This window comes from Cryptomeria japonica, chromosome 2 (assembly GCF_030272615.1).
Source record: "Cryptomeria japonica chromosome 2, Sugi_1.0, whole genome shotgun sequence".
In the NCBI taxonomy this organism is placed as follows: Eukaryota; Viridiplantae; Streptophyta; class Pinopsida; order Cupressales; family Cupressaceae; genus Cryptomeria; species Cryptomeria japonica.
This window is the reverse complement of record NC_081406.1, coordinates 424,758,276-424,773,688: the sequence shown is the minus strand read 5'-3', so window position 1 is coordinate 424,773,688 and position 15,413 is coordinate 424,758,276.

Sequence of the window (15,413 nt, the reverse complement as noted above, 5' to 3'; positions counted from 1 at the left end):
ATTTTACTATGGAGTTCTCGGTGCAGAGACTTGTCTTTTAATACCATGATCATTGTAGAATAAGTTGAATTCATCAGATGTGAACTCTCCTCCTCTATCTGATCTAAGACATTTTAGTTGTCTTCCCGTTTCATTTCAACTCTTGCCTTGTACTATTTAAACATTTGAAAAGCTTCTGATTTTTCTTTTAGAAACATTACTGACATCATCCTTGAATAGTCATCCACAAATAATATGAAATATTTATCACCATAATAACTTTGAACTTTCATAGGACCACAAAGATCAGTGTGCACTAGATCTAAAATTCCCTTAGAAGTGTAAGACTTACTTGTAAAGCTTGATCTTGTCATCTTACCCATCTGGCATCCTCAACACATAGCATTCTGAGGTTTTTCAAGACTCGGTAGACCTCTTACTCGGTGCTTCTTGCTTATTTTGATCAGATTATCAAAATTTACATGACAAAACCTTTTATGCTATAACCAGGTATCATCTAACTTTGCATGCAAGCACTTATTCCAAGTTGAGTCAAGGTGAAATGTGTTACCTTTTGTTTGTGTCCTGGTAGCAGCTAACTTTCCATTCTTGTCATGAACTTTGACAATTCCTTTTTGAAATTCTATTTGGTAACCTATGTTGTTTAGCTATGCTACACTCAACAAATTGTATTTCAAACCTTCAACCCAATAAACATCATTGCATCTTGCATTATCAAGAAGTGTTATAGATCCTTTACCTTTCACCGGACATGGTGCATCATTACCAAATCTGACATAGCCTCCATCATAATCTTCTAATATAACAAACTTTTGTTTATCTCCTGTCATGTGATGTGAGCATCCACTATCTATAATCCAAGAATCATTAGTGTTTATTTGAGATATTAGGGCTTTTTCTTCATACCTTTCTTCATCTGATCCATCTTTGATAGCCACATAAACTACTTCCTCTATATCAGTCTCATCTGATTTATCATCATTGGATTACTCATCAGCTATTAGGCATGTCTTTCTATCTCTTCTTCTGAAGTCTTGGTGTCCTCTGTAATGATTATCATTCTCTCTGTCATCTCAGTAATCTCTTCTTTCATTAGAATCTTTGTCAGGACAGTTAGAAGCCAGATGTCCTATCTTATCACAATTGAAACATTTCAAAGGTAGTTTTCCTTTATACATACCTTTGCCTCTCGGTAACCTTTTGGCTAATAGTGCTTCAAACTCTTCTTGCTTTCTGATTTCCTCATACAGTTTGTGTACTGCCTCCATGTTCTTACAAAATATTTCACTTTCTCCACTGTGATCTCCTTCAGAGTACTTATACTTTCTTTCATTGAAATCATTAGATTCATCAAGATGAAAAGAACTAAATGCAAATTCAACTTTATTTACCAAAGATCCACTGTTATCAAAGTTACTTAATTCAAATGCATGTAGCTTACCAATAGTAGCATCTAAAGAAACTGGCATATTTGGTACAAACCTCAATTCATTGATTGCAGAGACTCAGATTGCATAAGCCAGTAGAAGGGTTCTTAACAACTTACTTGTTATATCCTTTTCTTCAATAGTTCCACCTGCTCCTTTGATTTGATTGACAATCTCCTTTAGTCTTGTATTGTACTGAGTTATGTTCTCACCTTCATTCATCCTCATGGATTCAAGTTGTCCTCTAAGACTATCTACTTTTGCTCTTTGAACATGTTCATCTCCTCCATATACTGATATGAGCTTATCCCACATTGCCTTTGCATCATTGCAGCCTTCTAGATCATTAAACTTTGAATTGGTCAATGTAGATGTTATTTCAATCATTGCTTGAATATGTTCTTGCTTTGCCTTTATCTCTTCCATAGTCAATGGATAGGTGCTCGGTGTGACACAATCATTCTCCAGATAGTATACAACATATTCTCCAACTCCTGATAGATGTAGCTTCATCCTTTTCTGCCATGTAGAGAGAATTGACTTGTTCAGCTTCGGTGCATCCCTCTTATACATCTTTGGATCTTTAACTCAAGTGCCTTTAAAATTTCCTTTCGGAGTCCAAAGCTCTGATACCAATTGATAGTTCCGATACTTAATATAAGTATAGATCCAATAGACAACAAGATGAGAGAGGGGGATGAATCATACAAACTTAATCATCCATAAAAACATCAGATTCAACCTCGGTAACATATATTTCAGTAATATAACCAAAACTGTTAAACATGGAAGCTCAAAAGCATATAAACATCATAAACCTCATAATACCAGATTTAACGTGGAAACCCAAATAGGGAAAAACCACTGTGGGATTTTGGACCCACTAAGAAATATACTCTTCTAGAGTATGCTCGGTTAAAAGCAAATCTTGTTAAAGATTACAAACACATTGCTAGATGTGACCCGGTTAAGGGATTTCCCTCAGATCTGTTAGGATCTTCACCTTGTTAGAAGTGACCTTATTAAAGGATTTCAAACACTCAATCAAAATGTCACCTTGCTAGAGGGTTTTACAAATAAGACTGTTAAGTCCACTCGGTTAAGAGATTTTCTATCACTTTCACAAAATAACAGTAATAAAATCTATCTGCAACTTCACATCTAAAATGCTAAAGCAGATTCCTATTTGTTCAATACAATCTAGACATAGAACTAATCTTGTCTATCTGCTGGGCTTCTATACTCTGTTATTCTAACAGGTCTTCAAGCTTCTGTGCTCGGTAATCACTATGTAGCATCCCTGTGCATACACTTTCCCGCATACATTGTTTATCAACAGTTTCCTATTTATAAACAATTAGGTAACCGCTTAATCTCCTTGATCACATTTCCCATGATCAATCATAGCCATCAGATCTTCGATCTTGTCCAGGTTCAATGCATCTTTTGATCTGAAAATGTTTTACCCCGCCTTGGAACTTGCATATATTTCTTGGAACTTGTGCCAGGGTATTGCGGTTCAATCTGCACTGTAGATCTTCATGCCGACTTTCCATTGCCTTAGATTCATTAACAAACTTCATTCATGTCTCACCAATCATTTAATCAGTTCCAGCTCATCAGCTTCCTTCATTAAATAATGCATGCAAACATTTAATGCATTCTATTATAGCTCGGTTACAATTCGATAACAACTCGGTGAATACTAAATTTCACTCAGTAGACATTTTGCCTTCATTAACCGATAGCGATAACCTTAGGGTTTACCAACTAGGTTCCTTAGGGTTTACTGACTAGGTTCTTTGCTTGATAACATAGTATAGTATTAACCTTTACAATTTACAACATATGTATGATGTTAAAACAATCTAAAACATCATGATCTCATCATTGTCTTACTTGGGACTAGTTGCCCATTGAATACCTTATTAATCCCCTTATTCATCATATTCTTTCCTGTGTCTTTTACCAACATCTTTATAATCTTCAAATCATACTTCTCAAGATATGGTGACATCATACTGAATTAGAAAATCAATTTCTTGACATCAATGACAAAATAATAATATCAAGACAGTAAAACATCCTTAATCAGTTATATCCACAATCATCAACAACCTTCTCAATATCCTTATGAAATGCCAACAATATTTCATTGTCTGTTATAATGCTATATTGCCAACAATAGACATACATATGTACATATATGTACACATGCACATATACTTGTATATATACATATGTACATGTATATATAAAAATATTCCGTGTAACAATCATAATTATCAACTGTAGGCATTTTCCTTGTATGTAAATGATTTCCTAAAAGGCCCTATGAATTAGAAATAGTCATATAGTAGTATCATGGGGAATTCACTTAGTGAACCTGGTTTATATAATGTGCTTTCATGGCATACTCCTATTTTCAAAAAATATTTCTCTAAACTTCTTTTTTGTCACCCCCTCCCAATACATAGCCTGAATTAAAAGCTCCCCTATTTTCACCAATAGGAAATATATTGTACCCTCATTTTTAGGATATTAAATCCCCTAATATGAATGAACATGGTATAATATTGCCTAGCTAGTGAAGCCCTTGTGAGTTGTATAAAGAGAGAGAGAGATAAGCTAGTAAGTAAATATTTCACATATATTCCTTTGTTTCTAATACATAATCTAGTATAGTTTGTGCATTGAACATCTATCAAATATTAATCTAGATTGATATACAATAATTTGGTCTATAGAAAGCCAAAAAGAAAGAAAAAAAAAAGATTTATTAGACACAACACAGAGAAGAAATTTCAAAAAAGCGTCGCCCCCAATGGCAGAGCCAAAAAATGGGTTCAAGTTTTTGTCAGCCATTACAAAATCCACAAATAATCCAATCAAAATTGCATATACCACAAGAGGTCCCTATTTTTCAGAAAGTTGGAATGCCACCATATGCTCAAGCTGTCGTTCAACAAACAATAGTAGACAATAGAGCTGCAAATCAGTCAACAACAAATACTTTTTATTTTGTAGAGTTCATACAAGCATTGATAACTTTCCAAAAATGCATTGATGCATTGTCAAACCTTCAAACATGCAATATTTATAAGGAAAGATATATTAGGATGCTCATACAATCAACTCAACCACATATTGTTTTCTCAAGATGTTATGTTGAAAAGGGAATCCATCGTTTCTCTTTAGCAAATAACTTAGATTCTAGTGAGTAGCCCCTTGTTTTGAAAATACTTTCTCAAGTGGAGGAAATTCTAATAGATAGGGTTGCACTTGTTTTGCAAGTCACTCATGCTAGAGGTGGCTAATATAGATACATTGGCCACACTATAAGTTTCCCATAAGATATTTTAAAATTCACAAAGGTTCTCCCACATATATTGCAAGATCTAGAGTTTCTTATTATCCATAGAACCAATACACAAGGCAAAAATTATGATCATTATGTTAATAAAATTCAACGTGACCAATACTATCATGATGCTATCATATATTCTGATATTGTAAATTTACTGGTAGACACCACCACTGATGTATCAGATATGTTGCATAGCTTAGAACAAAATGATGCAGAAATAAATATTCCACCAATAGAACAAATTTTGCATTCAAACAATGAAGATGACCTAGAAGATTCATTGTCATCATTTATTTCCAAACTACCACATGCAACATGTGAACTTGATACAATAAAAAATATTCTGACCTGATAGTACTAAAAATAATACTATAGCTTGGCCTAACTACTCCTTAATGAATGAATATAATACTGAAGGTTTATTAGCTATGGCATTTCCAACATTGTTTCCAACTGGATCTTTGCTTCCTATTCAAGCACGTAAAAAACATGTTCATTTACATGAATATACTCTACACTTAATCAAATACATTGATCAAAGATTTGGAAAATATGTGAGGTTTCGTTATTATATTTATAATTTGATAATGAGGCATTGTTCATAGCAATCAATTGTCATTTTTATTAGAACTAATTTGGAAGAAAATCTTCCATGTAGTTTACCATCCCTTCGCCAATGATTTCAAGACACTCCTAATGATCAATTGCCAAATCAATTAATGTGATTTGAAACATTGTTGTGAGGCACACTGGCATATTGTAATAAGTCTTGAAAATATCTGACTACAATGATCTTCCAATTGGGAACCCCCACGTTCCTCTTCACATTAAGCTCAACTGATACAAAATGGCTTGACCTGCACACATTTTTTCTATAAAATGACAATGCAAACATGCAACCTTCAAGAAAATGATTTGTAGAAAATATGATCCACAATCCACATATAAAAATATTATACTTGCATTATATGTTTACAATATTTTGTGAAGAACATATTTTAAACAAAACACCATTGGCACAGGTATGAATGGCAACATCATGGTTCAACATATATCCATGGATTTTTGTGGCTATCTGATGCACCCTATATGGACACCATTTATTATACTAACAATGATGAGGTGGAAACAACTAAAAAATTCTTTGACAAGTATGTTTCTACTTGGAATCCATGTAGCCAAGCTAAAAAACTAAATAAAGTTTATAACCCCCCATTGAATGATCAATGCTTAGTTGAAACAACACAAATTCTATCCATGGACCTTAAATTGGATGAGGAATTAGTTAATACTATTCAAAGGAACACAAAATGCACTGAACATACATGCCTTAAAAAAAGCACATGGATTAGAATGCCATTACAAGGCACCATGTCCTAAACAACAAACATCAACTCTGACAATTGTTCAGGACATGATCATGATTGTATTGGATATGATCATGGATATGATATTGGATATGATCATGGATATGATATTGGATAGTTGATATGGTTGTCTCTGTGACACTTTCTTGTGCAAGTATTCGTCGGTTGAAGTCAAATTCTTGGATATATGACCTTAATGGGCTTGTTTTTTCCCTATTCTTCTTTTATGTTGATTGTTGATGTATTTTGGGTCAATTTCGAACCCTGATTGAGCCCTTGCTTGAATCTAGGCAAGATTGATTGCTTCTTTTTCCCATTTTTCAAAAGTTGCAACCTAGGTACAAAAGTGCTAAAACAGAGTGCAATAGCGCCACTCTGGGAGTCAATAGCGCCAGAGTAGGACAAAAGCACCAAAATAGTATCAACACATTTTTTGTTAGGGTTTTGACTTTTTGGTTGACTTTTATTGATGGTTTTGGACTCTAGAGGCTCTGTACTGTCATTTATGATGATTTTGGGCATTGTGTTATTCCTTTTTGATGCATTTGAATCCTATTTGGGCTCAAGAAAGTATTTTTTCACTTATCTATTGATGTATGGAATGTTTCTCCAACAAGATGTATGCATCCCTTGCTATTGAGAATGAGTATATGCAGCTCTGACGAGAGGTTATGTTGTGTCTCGCTATTGAGGACTATGTGGTATCATTGGATTCATATTCATTCCTTATTTATGTTTTTTATCACTCTTGAGGATCTCTTTATTGTTGCATTATGATGCTTTGAGCTTATGGCATGATTCTTGTTATATAGAATTTGTTTATATGTTTATAACTATCCTTTATGAATCAATTTTGTAACATATTTGTGATGGTATATTGGATGTTTTCCATGTTGAGTTTCATGTTGTTGTAAGATGTATCTTTTATGTTTTCACCCTATGGTCTTGGTCCGTGTTTGGGAGAGTGGGCTCTTTCATGTATTGGACCTAGGTTATGAGCACTAGATCTCTAGGAAATGGGTCTAGACCTATGGAACCACATGAAGAGTTTATGGTTTAATTTGTAAGTGATAATATTATTAATAATTGAGTAGTGGGTTGGTTATTTAGGAATTCACCTAATAAAATAAAGAATATGATATTGTATGCCCCAATTGGATAGACCCAAGGAGGTGGTTTTGGGATCCTAGATTGGTAAGACCATTGGAGCAGTATACCCGATCTCCCTTGAGTGACTCCAAGGTGTAGACAGATGCCGCATGAGGTTAGCATGTAATGAAACTCTACCCCACATGTTTCAATTATCCATATGCCTTGATTTTTTGTTTGTGCCTCTGGAGGTTGATTGCTTTGATTTAGCCATGAGATGTGTATACACCTAAAAATGGTTTGAAGATAATTAATTAAACAAGCTATTATTTAATTAATCCCCCTTCCTAATTTAATTGAATTCACTAAGCAATTTGATTAAATTCCCCCTTTTCATCTACTTATTAATAAGTCTAAGGATTTATTTAATAGGTTCATTTCATAATCCCCTTTAATTAATTCCCCTCATCAAATTCATTTCTTCTAAATCCCCTAATTAATTAAAAAAAATTAATTTATGAGTTGTTGAGATTAATTAGCCTTTTTCTATTATTTTAATTTTTAAATTCAAATTCTCCTAACTTCTAACCACCTAACCTAATCCCTTCTAAACCTAACCCATTCCATCTAACCCCGAGTTTAATTAACCATCCTAGCTTGCACATCCTAACCACCATGTCCCCTTTCCTTAGACACTTGCTCTCTCATGAGAAAAACTTCTTGACACTTGTCACCATAGAGATGACAAATGTTCCCTTTCATCCAACCTCTTCTAGAAGCTTATTGACACTTGTCACCATAGAGATGGAAAATGTTCCCTTACATCCAACCTCTTTTCCAACCTCCTCCAATTTCACCATTGATATCTTCAGACTTAATCTTGATTGTTGATTCCTGCCACCACATCCCTGGCCTTGGAAATCCTATAAATAGACCCCATTTTGGAGCAATAATCATCCCATCTCATTTTCATTCAAGCATTGTTACTATAGTCATATAGCTCTTAGTTTATAATTTTAGCATTGTCATCATGTTCAATTTTAGCTTAAATCTAGCTTATTTTCTAGCATAATCATAGAATCATGTAGCTTAATCATTATCATTGCTAGCTTAAATGCATCATTTATCATTTAAATCCTCCATTTAAGTGTAGTCAAGTCACTAGAATTTGCATGACCAGATCTGAGAGCAAAATTCATACTCGCATTTACTAGGAGGTGATAGATCGCTTAGCTATGGTTTTATCTTTCTTTGCTTTAAATTCATTAACCATGCTTGTAATGATCTATTGAGTATTTTGTGTTGTAGGAACAGGTATACTCTTCAAAAGCACGACATTTTGGTGCCCACCGTGGGGCCAGAGTTATCATTTTTGGCCTCTCAAGATTCATCAATGTTCATCTCTGCTGGGTTTGAATCAGAATGTTGTACGAACTCATTTCGAGCCTAGTACGACATACTTTGTGAGCTAGAGCAACAAGAGATCTTGTATCATACGAGCCTTTAGGAAAATTTTAATGTTGTACTATCTCTCATCCTGACTCGTATGAGCTCTCATCCTGACTTGTATGGTCTTAGAAAGATACTCGCATGAGTGGGTAAGGTGTGTCGTACGACAGTCTGCTTCTATGGTTTTTTAAATTGACTGCATGTTAAGGGTTTGATGCTTTAATTGATTACCACTAACATTAACTTTGTTTTGTTTATGAGATTTTTGGCAGCCTAACTCTTTTCTATTGGACGATTGTTGAAGATACGCTAGTCAAAGACATAATTTAAAATGTATCAATGACTACTAATGGATCTATTTTGCAGGTTGCCTAAAAGAATTCAACAAAAGTTTATGTATTCCTTAAAGTTTTTTTAGGAACACTTATATTTTGCTAAAGGAATGAACAATCATGTGTTTTGTGTCTTTGATGATAGGCGAGTATGCTCTCACCTTTCTTAGGTGATCAGAAAGCTAGACTCATGTTTTATTTTCATTAGTGCATTTCTTTAGCAGGTCTGCACTCTCGAGGAGTTAATAACTCTTAAAGCCTTTATGGCCGGTAAGAGGGGAACAACCTAAGTGGGAACGGCTAATGCCAAGTAATCCAACCCAATATAAAATAAATATGATTTGATGAAAATCAAGTCAACGGAAGTGCTCAGGAATAGCTCTCCTTCGTACCTTCGGGTATATCAAACCTTGGTTTTCAAGGTTGGGAGACCTCTTAATTGAGTATTATACCCCGACGTGCTGAATGGATCCCTTACTAGTTTCGGTTAAATTAGAAGCTACTTGATTCACCTCTGAAAGGGTCATAATATTTGTGCAAGAGAGATAGTAACTCTCTCAAGATACTTGTCATATCATGCCCCCATTAGCATTTGGAGTCAGATAATATGACATTAAGAATCCATTGCGTGAGACTCGGCGGCCGTATTCTGATTAGCTATTGGGTGTGTACCTAAGTTTGCAAGCAAAGGTTTTCTCTCCTCAGCCAATTTCCTTAGGGTTTAGCATGCTTGGAGTCACTTATCACATCATGTGTTTGCTATGTATTCATCCCAAAATAAAAAAATCAGACATCTAAAACTGGAAAACATAAGCAAAACAAAAAAATTCACTAATCCAAATTCAGCAAAACAAACATTTTTTTATCTCTGCTCTATTATCTGTCATACGATTTAGGTTCTCTGCCGTATTGTCTGGTGATTTGTCGTATGAGGTTAATCTTTTTTCATATGGTTCAGAAAGGAATGTCGTACGAAACTGAGCTTTTTACATGAAATTTCTGATTTGTCGTTTAATCTTATATCTCTTATCATTTGGGGCTCTATAATCTATCGTACGAGTCTCTATTTTTATCAGTCCATAGCTGCTACTTTGCATGAATTTTTCAAGTCTATCATTTTGCTAGATCAGTTTGCAGTAATCATAAACATCTATTATCTGTTGCTTTGTGCTTGGATTGTCTCCTTTGTGGGCTTGGTCAAGTTATCATCCGTCGAAATCAGACTTTAGAACATAAACACCTCAAGATTTTCAAGTGCTCACCCTCAACAAGTTCAAGATCTAAACATCTCAAAGTGTATTATCACCCTCTTTGGTAAACTGATCACTCAAACATAGTTTCTCATCAGGATCTATCATCCCCTATCATGAAGCTGAAACATTTGGTCAGGATAATCTTGTCCCGCATTGTAGGATATATCGTTCCTACTGGACTTGGTTTTTATCAAATCACCATCATTGCACTCCAAAACCAAAGATCAAAAAACTTGCAAACCTTTAAAACTTGGACCATCTTTTTGTGTCATATCACGCTATCACATTTACCTTGACAATTGATCACTTATCAAAACAAACTTTTGGACAATCAAATCCTAGCAAAATAACACGCGTGTATGCTCGTTCTAACTAGAGCTCAGAGATGAAGGATCATAGAGATGGAAATCAAAACATTGGAAACAACTAAAGAGCATATAACCATGGAACATGAAGAGGAAATACAAGTTGAAGGAGAAATAACAGAACAAAATATCAGAGACATCAAGAAAAATCCTCAATTAGACAAATTTATGCAGAAATTATTGGAAGGAGAAAAAGAAAAATATTTCCTAATGTTAGCCAAATCTGGTGCTACACTCCCCCAAGATTTTGATGTGAACAAATTGACACAAAAGAAAAGTGACCCTCCCCCTAATAACGAACAATACGAAGATATTTTTGGTCTCCACATGAATGACACATCAATTCCCAATAATACCAGAACCAATGAAGAAAACTACATACACAAAAGAGATGAAGTAGAAATTCTAAATAACATCCAATCCAATGAAGATACAAGAAGGACTAGAGATGACATCAAAAGATATCTAGATCCTCCTAGAATACAAAATTAGGGTCATATAAGAACAAATCATGTTGATAATTCTATCACAACTCTCACACAACAACTACAAATACTGCAAACACAAATTCAAGATATGAAAAGAGGAAATGTTAGAAGATACTCGCTTCAAGAAATTTGTCCTTATCCATTCGAGATAAACCTAAACATGATACCATTTCCTATAGGTTTTCAAACTCCTAGATACGAAAAAATATGATGGAAGCATTGACCCTCAAGATCATATACGAGAATTTTGCACAATGAGTATGGAGTTTGCACATGAGGATACCTACTTAATGAGATTATTTCTGAAAAGATTAACTGGACTAGCTATGGAATGGTTCTCCAAACTTTCACCTGGAATCAGATCATTTTCAAAATTGGTGGACAAGTTTGTTTCACAATACTCTTACAACATACAACATGAAGTAACAATGCTAGACCTATGTAATGCCAAACAAAAGAGTGGAGAACCTTTCATGACATTTTTACAATGATGGAGACGGTTAGCTTCATGATATCCTTGTACAGTGCCAGAATATGAAAAAATGGACATATTCATTGACAACTTAAATGATCAAATGAGTTATTACTTAAAAATGCAAGGAAATCAAAGTTTTGGAAAAATGGTCGATAATGGAATCAGAATGGAGGAAGCCATGATAAAGAAAGGTGAGTTGAAAATATACAAAGATGGAGTCCATCCTCCTAAAAACACCAATAACAACAACCACAATGATAAACCAAAGTTTTGGAATAGAAATTGAAATGTTGTCAATGATGGAATAGTGGATAACAACAATGTAAAACCAAAGAAACCAATTTTTAATTTATCCACTCACTCAGCAGCGGCTCAGCAAAACAACAATCACCAAAAAACAACTATCAAAACTTTCTTTCGAAGACAATTTACAAACATTGGTGAACCCCTTGGGTTAGCACTAAAGACACTTCTCACAAACAAATTGATCACTTTACCAGAAGAAAGGAACTACTAACCTCAAATAAAATCACCTTGGTGGAATGATAACCATTATTGCAATTTCCATCGAAACAAGGGACATCACATAGATAATTGTTAGAAGTTGAAACATATCATACGAGATATGATTGATAATGGAGTAATAATAGTGGTTGGATATACAACAAATGAATCTCACACAACTTTTAAAAATCCACTTCCAAACTATGAGAAAGGTGAATTATCAACAACAAATAATGGTAAGGGTAAAGTGAAGGTAAACTATGCTCATACATATGACAATGTGGTAAACATGATTGTAGTTGAAGAAAAACAAAATCAAGAACATGCTCATGCTATCACAAGAAGCAAAGCCAAAGTTGTTTTGTCGAGTCCTACAACAAACCCATCATCCACTACCAAACAATACAACCTAGTGGAGCAATTGCATAAAACACCCACACAAATATCCATCTTAGAATTGTTAAAGCTTTCACCTGCACACAAAGAAATTCTAGAAAAATCATTAATTGATACAACAGTTTCCAAAGATCTTGATATTGATCAATTCCAAACCATGGTGGGACACCTCACAACCCCTCACTGCTTATCATTCACTAAAGAAGATGACATGTACTTACAACATCCCCACAATGCTCCTTTGCATATTGAAGTCCTCATTCACAAAACGTGTGTTAAACATGTTCTAATAGACAGTGGAGCTGGCCTAAATATCTATTCATTGAGTCTTGTTAGTGCCTTAGGATATTCAGAAGATGCAATCCATTTCAATACTGCAGCAATCTAAAAATGGCCCAAGAAGTCATTGTTCCTCATAACAAGGAGGCATCATCTTCGAACACACAATCCAAAGAACAATCATTTGCTTCAATTCTGTCAAGTATGGAAAAACAAATGCAACTAAGAGATCGAGGGAACAAAGAATATTTAGTATCACAATTACCACTTTCTCCTAAATCCTTTGGAAAACCATCAAAATCTAAACAACAACCAATTGTAAAACATCTTCCAATATTTGATGGAGCATTTGTTAGTGCTGGAACCTTATCAGAGGAAACAAAAGACAAAGATGTACTACAGTGGCTATACAAGGATGAAGAATGTCAACAAAAGATCAACAATGTCAGAATACCTACAGAAAAGTATGAAAAGGGATTTAACATTCTTAGAAGGATGGGATACACTAGAACATGTCCTATAAGGAAAAGAAAAGAAGGTATCTCAGAACCTATCCAACCTTACACTCAACAGACTACATACAAAACAGGATTAGGGTATGGACAAGTCACTCTACTAGAAGACACATCTTTTAGTTAACAACAAGAGAAATATGAAAACAAACAAGAACAACTCGCAATTGAAAAAGAAGAAACATCAGCTAAGGAACAAACACCAGCAAACATGAAATGGGAAAACAAGCAAGCTTCAAATAAACAAGAGAAACAAACTAAAAGCATCTCTCAAACAACATTAAATCTCAATCAAAACAAGAAAGAAGCTAATATAAGTCAAGGAGAGCTCATAGCAAAGTTGACAGAACTTAATCTCAGTCCTGAAGAAGTTAAATATGAAAGAAGAAAAGATATAGCCAGAAAAGCAGACGAAATGCTATATGACCAAATCTATAGATTGCAAGCTACAAGTGATATAGATTCTAATGAATGGGAATGGGATTCCTATCACTCTAAAGAATCAACTGAATAAAATTTCTTTGAAGGAGATGTAGGAGTCGATGTAGTTCACACATATGTAGGACAAACATCAGGAACTAGTTCACTTGAATTAGAATCACATTCGGCTGACTTGGAATTAACCAAGGACAATCAGGAATTTCTTACACGAGGTCATTCTGATGAGAGTACCATTCTAAACATCGACATACATATTGAAAAGTTTGATACATCCATCATGACCCTTGAAACCCTCGAAACATCCCAACTTGAAGATCCCCTACCTCTAATCCACCCTGAGCTTATTGATTGGGAAAATGAAAGACATACCACCATTGATACATTTTTGAATGACCAGGCTATATCTATATATCTTAATTCAATCAAACCTATAACAAATCTCACCAAGAATTTCAGCAACGTATCTTCTAGTCAAGTGGGTGATAAATCTCGTAGTCGCAAAATTGAAAATAAAGAAAACAATATCAGGTCTAATGCTGAAAACCATTTATTGGCAACATTAGATCCAGAAAAAAGTAAAAAGAAAGGATGAATCTAACAGTGAAAACCTCCCTGAGGCACCAGAAGATGGGAGATTTGACACTTTACCTGAGCACTATCAAGAAAGGTCATCCATTTTGATCGAACCAATAGAGGCAATTAACATTGGCACAATAGAGAAACAAAAGATTTTTCATCCAACGAATTCTCTATTAGAAGAAGAAATGCAATAATATATAGAGTTCTTCAAACGACATGGCAAATTAATTTTGCCTGGTCATATGAAGACATGTCAGGATTAGATCCAGAGCTTATTATGCATCACTTAAATGTTAGTCTGCGAGCCAAACCAGTCAAACAGAAGTTAAGGAAAATGCATCCGCATATCGCTCTCCTATTGAAAGCTGAACTAAAGAAATTGTTGGACGTCGGATTCATCAGACCTGTAGCATATCCTCAATGGGTATCCAACATCCTTCCTATTTCAAAACTAGATAAAAGTATTAGAATATGCACAAAATTTAGATATCTTAATAACACATGTCCAAAGGATGACTTTCCTTTGCCTAACATCGACATCATTGTAGATTTAACTGCTGGACATTCCATGTTTTCTTTAATGAATGGTTTCTTTGGATATAATTAGATCAAAATAGCACCTGAAGACCAAGAAAAGATAACTTTCACATGTCCATGGGGTACTTTCTGCTAGAACATCATGCCTTTTGGATTAAAGAACACAGGTGATACATATCAAAGAGCTATGACAACTATATTTCATGATATGATGCATACATTCATGGAAGACTATGTGGATGACATATTGGCTAAATCATATAACAAAGAAGAACATATAGAGATACTAGAAAAGATCTTTGATAGGTTAGAACAATACAATCTAAGGCTAAACCCTAAGAAATGTGCCTTTGGTGTTACTTCAGGCAAACTATTGGGATACATTGTTTCATCTAGAGGTATCGAAGTGGATCCAGCTAAGGTTAAAGAAATCATGGAAATAGCATCTCCCAAGAATATCAGTCAACTAAGATCACTCCAAGGAAGACTCCACTCAATCAGAAGATTTGTTGCTCAACTAGCCGATAAATGTCAACCATTTACTCATCTATTG